General features: G+C 37.0%; 1 pseudogene; it reads left to right on the top strand.

Annotated features, from left to right (window-relative positions):
- Positions 1–6,124: 6,124 nt before the first annotated feature.
- Positions 6,125–6,913, top strand: LOC102864719 (annotated as a pseudogene).
- The last annotated feature ends 935 nt before the right edge of the window (positions 6,914–7,848 follow it).

Genomic DNA, 7,848 nt, shown 5'->3' with positions numbered 1-7,848 from the left:
ATAATTATAGAAAAAAAAAAGAAAACTAAGCGTTGAGCTGCTAAACTATCCAGAGGTGTCTCAAAAGAGAACAGAGCATTTTATTTCTGAAAAATCACAGTCATATAGCATTCAGTTCTATTTTGTAACATATGGCCATGAGACACAATCTGTTTGAGAGCTACTGGTACTGGTTTAATATGCGACTGTTATTGGCTAGATAGTACAAAATACAAGGACTTTCCTCCTTGTCTATCAAATAGGTGTGAGGTATGTCTACATTCAGTACACTTCAAGACTTACTTGGTGTGCATCTATGTTTGAACAATGAGGCATCAGGTTCAATAGATAAATTCTTAAAACTTTTAAAGCCTTGTAAGTAACATTTTAAAAAAATTAAACATGAGATTTTCTTCTTGATATGTATTAACTTCCCTAACTCTCAGTTAACTTCATACCTTCAGTCAGGAATAAAGATATGCTATATTGGGGGAGGGGGTATTCGATAGAATTGGCTGAGAATGATGTGTTTCTGGAACTCTGAGATACTTAACACCTTTCAAAAAAGAGGAAGAAAATTGCTTTGAAAATGTTCCACTAAGGCACACATGGAGAATATTCTTGATCAGGACAGGCTGTCATCATTGTGTTTTTCCACTGCTGTCCCCCACCCAATTTTCTCACTAAATATAATAAGTACATTCTTCTCCCATTTTTTCAGCAGAGTCAAATTTCTGAAAATTGGCTAGTGTTTCCACCTCATCTCAAGTAAACTTATTTACAAGTGATTTGTAGTAAAAGCATTTCTTTCACAAATGCATAACAAAATATGAATATATATCAAGATGTAATTAGGTGGCTGGAGATTATACTACAGCGGCAACATTCCAGAACCTGCCACACAAGTTTAACGAGTACAGCAAATTAAATGTTTCTCCTTCATAACCAAACTCATAATATGTCTCTCTTTTTAGGGAATTAACTTGGAACACATTGCTAAAGAAATATATTGATTTTTAAAATTGCATTTTAGTTTATTTTCTGTTGCATATACCTTTACCTAAAGAGGCATATTGGCATCAAGAGTGTTGGATTCCATAAATAAGTCAGGATGACTTTTAGTAAAGTTATTCATCTAAGGAGTGATGGGAAGTACTTCAAGTCTGATCTGATAGATTTAATTCAAATCCTTAATGCCCAATTTTAGAAAGTGATAAACAGATGGGAATAATCAAGCAAGGCTGGACACTACTTGAATCTATTTGATGAGCAGTTGTGATATCAAATGAAAGGAATGTTGATATGAAATCATCATATTTGGATTTCAAATTGCATTCTTGTTCACTCTAGATACTTAGCTTTAAGAAGGCAACTTAAATGCTGCAATTCAGTTTTCCTAAATGTAAAATGGGTTGGTAATACCTTTTGCAGAGTGGTTTATGAAGATGAAATTGTCTTAACATAGTAGAATACTTAACAGGAGCCAAGGGTAGAAGCAGGCCTTAGATAATGGATTGTTGAATTACAATATGAATGAATTCAATGTGAATATCTTGAAGTGTGATTTTACCAGACTCAGCTAAAAAGAATTTATTTGCAAAATGAGGCACAATAACTGAGATGAAAGGTAAAGAGATTGTCCTGTTTGTGCTAGACTATGTGCTAATGTCTTCATAGAGTGTGGACAGAATGCCCACTCAGTTCTAATATAGTGAAGCCTTTCAAAATCCCATTGAGAGTTCACAGTGTATCATTATGGGTCACCCCAAAAAAACTTCATTAGACTAATTAACTTGTTTCAGTATCATCTGATAAATTCTTCTATAGAATAAACAGAGGCTGACTTCCCTACAGCTTAATCACTTGGAATGCAGTCTTGCACACAACAACTGTACCACTTGCTATGTAATCTGACTATACTAAAAATGAGTATATGTCAATAAATGCATGGCATAATGCTATAAAAATGCAAAGACTGACATTTGTGTTAAAATTAACAATGAAAAATCGTTTTATCTGTACACATAGGGGAATAACTAAATAGGAAAGTTAGCCATAATAAGAATTATGACTTACTATTTTTGCAGATAGGGGAAGAATTAAATAGGAAAGTTAGCTATATTAAGGATTGTGAATTAGTTTCCTAGGGCTATCATCATGACCAACCACAAACTGGTACTTAAAACAAAAGAAATCTAGTTTTTGTTATTCTGGAGGATGAAAGTTTTAAATCCATGTGCCAGCAAGGCCATTCTCCCTCTCAAAACACTAAGGAAAAGTCTCTCCCTAGCTTCCCAATAAAGTTCTGGTATTTCTTTGCAGGTACATGACTTTAATACCATTTCTGCTTTTATTATCACGTGGTGTTCTTCAGTTTGTCTGTGTCTTTGTGTCCCAATTTTTCTTTCTTATCAAGATACTTCTCCCAAACCATTGGCCAGTCAGTTGTCCTCTAAATTTCCTGGTATAGACTGGAAACATATGTAGGCAGCATCACGATGGATGGAGAGGAGATTGAAACTGTCAACAATTTTGTCTTACTTGGATCCACAATTAACATCCTTGGTACCTTCTCCAAATTATTAAGGATTAATGATGTCCGTTTGAAGACTAAGGTGTGTTTGAGTCAGTTCATGGTCTTTCTGATCACTTGCTATGCATCTGAGAGCTGGACAATTGAATAGGGATGACAGGAGAAGAATTGATGCCTTTGAGATGTGTCGTTAGAGAAAAACACTGAACATCCCATGGCCTGCCAAAATATCATGTTTTGGAAAAGGTGCAGCGGGAATGCTCTTTAGAGGTAAGGATGATGAGGTTTCACTTAACATACTTCAGGCATGTTATTAAGAAGGGTTATTTCTTGAAGAGGAACATGAAGGGTGGAAGGTTGGTGGAAAGGAAGACCCTCAACCCTCAACCAGGAAGATTGATACACTAACTGCCATAGTGTGAAGATGGCACAAGATAGGACAAGGTTCAGATCTGTCATTCATAGGGTCACTATGAATCTACCGCTATGAGTACTACAGTGGTATTTGAATCGACAGACACCTAACAACACAACAACCTAACATGAAGACATCAGTCAAATTGCATTTAGGTACTGCCATCATCCAATTCTTCTTGATTGTATTTGCAAAGATATGGTTTCCAAAATAAGATTTTATGGTTGTGTATTTTGAGGGTACAGTATTCAAAATAATTGTTATTATATTATATTCCAAGAGTAAAGGCTCATAGACACATAGAAACATCCAAAAAAATTTAGAATTTAGGGTCTGGAATGGTAAGGAGAGGCATCAAGTCACACACATAAAGGAGAACTTCTTCACACAATTCCTATCTTTAGCAAGCATTTTCTGTCTTTGTACTGAGAGGTTCCACTTTGTACTCTTTTCTCCTTTACCAAGAATGCATAAAGAATCAGGAACTATATTTTGTGACACATACTTTCTCAATTACAAAGGAAATATATTCCATAAGGTCATTAGATTAGAATTACTTATCCAAAGGGTTTTGCACTCTACAAGAGGAGCCACTGGAATAGAAAACAAAGTAGAATGATAAGGAAAATTTAAAGCTCAATGAATATTTCCCAAATCCAGTTTTCCTGTATAAAAGACGTACTCAGAAAATGTGGAGGAACAAGATGCTTTCCATGATGGCCCATGGGTGGCTTCCTGCTTCTCTAGATGAATCCTAGCTCTGCATTGGCCAATGATCATGGTGATGAAAGAGGGCTAGCTTTCCAGGAAGGAAGTTGGTTGCCAAGCAGACAAACAAAACCACTAAACATGTAACATTTTTTTTCTCCCACTTTGAAGCATCAAGAATCCTACTTGATAGTCCATCTACTGTTGTATTATCAGAAGGTAGTGAGGATGTTGGCAGTGCCCACTATATACTAGAGGTTGAGAGATAAAGAAAGGATGCTAGTAGAAAGTCTTCTCTGAATGCCAATTCTATAGTTTTAATTTACTCCCAGGTTATCAGACAGAAAAAAAAAATAATACCAACATTTCCATGATAACAAGTGAGATAAAATGGGTTTTCACTTCCTGCCCAACACTTGTAGTATCAATGTACTTCATTAAACTGCTGCCACTTTTCTCCAGAGATGACTGCTTTTCAATGTTGGATGAAGTAACAGCTAAATATAATGGAGCATAAATCAATCTGTAAACAATTGCTCCAGGGTTTTTGGAAGAAAAGGTGAAGGAAATGTGCATACATATGTAAGCTCTCAATAGTAAGACTGACTTTACAACAATGAGCTCTACATCCTTTTGAAAGTCCAGGACATAAAAACAAACAAACAAACAAACAAACAAACAAAAAACCCAACTAAATTAAAAAAAAATTAGAGAGCAGCTTCAAAGGGAGGAGAAATCTGCATCCACAGTATCAGGCCTTAAAATTTTTGTGACAGGAAGCGTTTTAGTAAGGTTTTCTAGCAGTAGCCTTATGTTTGAAATTAAAGTTTCAGATCAAAGAATGCAATCCAAAGTATACATAAGGAAGAATATTTTATGTAAGAATGAATTGCTGAAAATTTATCTGAAAAGAATTTTACTTCTTTTAAGAAGGTCAATATGAAGGAAATAGTATGTGTTTGTTGTGATTGTTGTTTTCATTACTTTTCTTCAAATTAGCACAGTAGATGATCATTCATAGATTGGTCTATTGTGATCCATAGGGTTTCCAATTGGGTGACATTTAGAGACCCCATTTATGACATTCATTTACTTGTTCCACACTAATGGGGAAACTTCACTAAGAGTTGTTTGGTATTATAAGAATATGCCAACCTCCACTGGTACACAGATACACTGCTTACATGAGGTTCATTATGGGGACTTCTTTTGGTCCTCCTGTTTGGTAGATAAGAATTACCAAAGAATTTTATGAGTATGTTGTTGAGTATCATCAAGTCAGAACTGACCCATAGCTGATGCTCCATTGGGTCTTCAGAGGCAACAAATTGCATGGGAGGAGATTGCCTAGATTTCTCTCAGAACAGCTAGTGGACTTGAACTGTGGGGCCTTTGAGTTGGCAACATAATTTCTTATCATAGACCAATTTTATGACTCAAATGTCACTTTTAATTTATTTACCTTTACAATGTTGTCATTTTCTTGTTCTCTTTTTTCCTCCAAAGAAGAGAAGTTATAGAACTGTAATTAGCAGAAATGTTTATTCTTGTTTTTAATGGCATTATAGCTTTAGTTTTTACTTTGTCTTGTTGGCATGCTAAAAGGATGCAAACTGTAAGCATTGGAAATTTTCTCCTTGACTTATTAAAAAGAAATGTTAATCCATGGGCAAATTGTAGGCATTATACAATATAAAACTACTTCACTTTAACGCATGTTGTTGAAGTCTACTGAACCATATAAATTGGACTTGTGGATTTATATATTGGAAGCACACAAGCCTTTAGTACATACATTTGCTAGAAATATGGAGACCATTCAGGAGGGTGCTTTGTTACAGAGGATAAATTTTATGTTTGTCTCCTTAAATTGTGCCAGTAGTTACAGCTTATGTCTTGGGATGTATTTGCAATTTAATTTTCTGTCTTGCTAGAAAATCAAATTGGCAAAAGCTCTTTGTTGGTAGCTAGGCCTTGAGGATTACCTAATCTTGGGAATGGAAATGAGTTTGGAGTATGTACTTACTATTTATTTTAAACTCATTAGAATAACAATTCTACAAAGCAGAGAAAGTGAAAGCTTTAATATCATCAAATAAGAATTGCATTTTATTTGCTTCACATTTCTGAATTGAGTGAAGCATGTCTGCTTTTAAAATGATAGGTGCCTTGTATTGTCACAAAAAGCATACATCTAGAGAGGTTTTCTGGAAGGAGCTCACAATCTGGTGTTGAATCTGGGTTCTAATTCAACTACATCAAATATTGAGCAAGAAACTTGTTCTCACCTCAAGTGTAAAATCATATATCATTATTTCTTATGATTATTAAATGTCATATAATATGACATGTTCTAATATAGTATAGATATTAGGTTAGCCTTCACTATTGGTTATCTCTCATCACATCATCATCATTATTATTATTTATCTCATCCTTTACTATTATTCTCTTATTTTATTGCTCTCAAAGCACAAAAGGAGGCAGCGATGGCTGCGGTCATGGTTGGGATGCTGCAAGGGGGTCTCCTGCCCCAAACGGGCCGGCTCCCCACCTGCCAGACTGTACGCCAAGGCTCCAAGGCCGTTACCTGGCACCACCATGTGATGGACTTTCAGCGGAAGAAACTGATGGCTTTGACTGAGTATGTACCCCCAAAACCAGCCATCAACCCAAGATGTCTGCCATGTCCTCCCAGGCCTCCCCAGGAGGAGACAGGTCTCATCAGGCTCCTCCGGCGGGAGATAGCAGCTGTTTTCCAAGCTAACCGAATGATAGCTGTCTGCCAGACTGTGGCTCTGAGTGCAGAGGGCAAGCTCCATTTAAGGCACTGGCTGCGCAAACAGAAGATCTTGATGAAGGTCTTCCCCAACCAGGTCATGAAACCCTTCTTGGAAGAGTCCAAGTACAGAAATCTGCTGCCCCTTTTTGTAAGGCACAACCTACTGCTGGTCAGTGAAGAGCCCAAGGTCAAGGAGATGGTACAAATCTTGAAGAGTATGCCTTTCCTGCGACTATTAGGTGGCTGCATTGATGACACTATCCACAGCAAGCAGGGCTTCATCAACTACTCCAAGCTTCCTAGCCTAGACCTAGTGCAAGGTCAGCTAGTTGGAGGACTCAGCTTCCTAATGGCCCAGATCCACTCCTTGCTTCGACACCAGCCCCTCCCGTTGACCATCCTGTTGGATCAGCACATCAGACAGCATCATGAAGAGGACTCTGTCAAGCCAGCCAGTGAGAAGGTGGATCCTCCTGAATCTATTCCGGACTCATAGCCTGTTAAACCCAGCCCTGCCCATAAATATACTCTGACTCTAAAAACAAACAAACAAACAAAAGCACAGAAGGAAAGAGTATAGCAAGTAATTTTTTTAGCACTTCACATATATATACATACACACAACAACAACATATATATGCTATTGTTATATACTGTAAAGTATGAATTGACTAATAGCTGACCCTCCAGTAGGTTTTCAGAGGCAGTTAATTGCAAGGTAGGAGCCTGCCCATTCTTCTCCAGTGGAGAAGCTGCTGGCCATGAACCATGTACCTTTGGGATTGCATTACAGCCCAAGTTTGCCAGTCAATGACAATGCCTATGAATCCAAAAAAACAATTAAGAAAACATGAAAGCACAAGCAAATAAACTATTTGCAAAGGCTAAAGATTTTTATTATGAAAATGGATCATAAGCATATGGAAGATAGGCTATTCTGGAAGCAAAGCTGACAACTAAACTTTTCAAGCAAGCTTGTAAATTAATGTCCATAAGGAATTACATCATTTATTCACAGTTTTTATTCACCCTCTGTCTTTGCTATCTTTCCTGTTTTATTGGTTTTGCTCATGAGTAGGACTTGTTTTGGTCAATGTTATGCAAACAGATTAGCCGTGACCACAGACTTTAAGCCCACTCTGTCACTGGACTTAGCTCTTGTATTTACTTTTTACTATAAGAATAGTATGGTTCCTTAATGACACCAGGATGACTAACATGTGGGAGGATCCAGAATGTAATCTCTATAGAAGATCTATTCTAGTTAACCAAGTCTTGTCCACTATATACATATGTTGTTATTGTTGTTATGTGCCGTCGAGTCGCTTGCGACTCATAACGACCCTATGTAAAACAGCCCTAAACTCTGCTCTGTCCTGTGCCAATCTCACTGTCTCTGACACTCCCATCCCGATTGTCCCAGTCACGGGA

The sequence above is a fragment of the Elephantulus edwardii genome, unplaced genomic scaffold (assembly GCF_000299155.1).
Source record: "Elephantulus edwardii isolate Elephantulus edwardi_28Jun2011 unplaced genomic scaffold, EleEdw1.0 scaffold00070, whole genome shotgun sequence".
In the NCBI taxonomy this organism is placed as follows: domain Eukaryota; kingdom Metazoa; phylum Chordata; class Mammalia; order Macroscelidea; family Macroscelididae; genus Elephantulus; species Elephantulus edwardii.
Note: the sequence above shows the minus strand (reverse complement) of the source record. Positions and strands in the feature narration are given on the sequence as shown.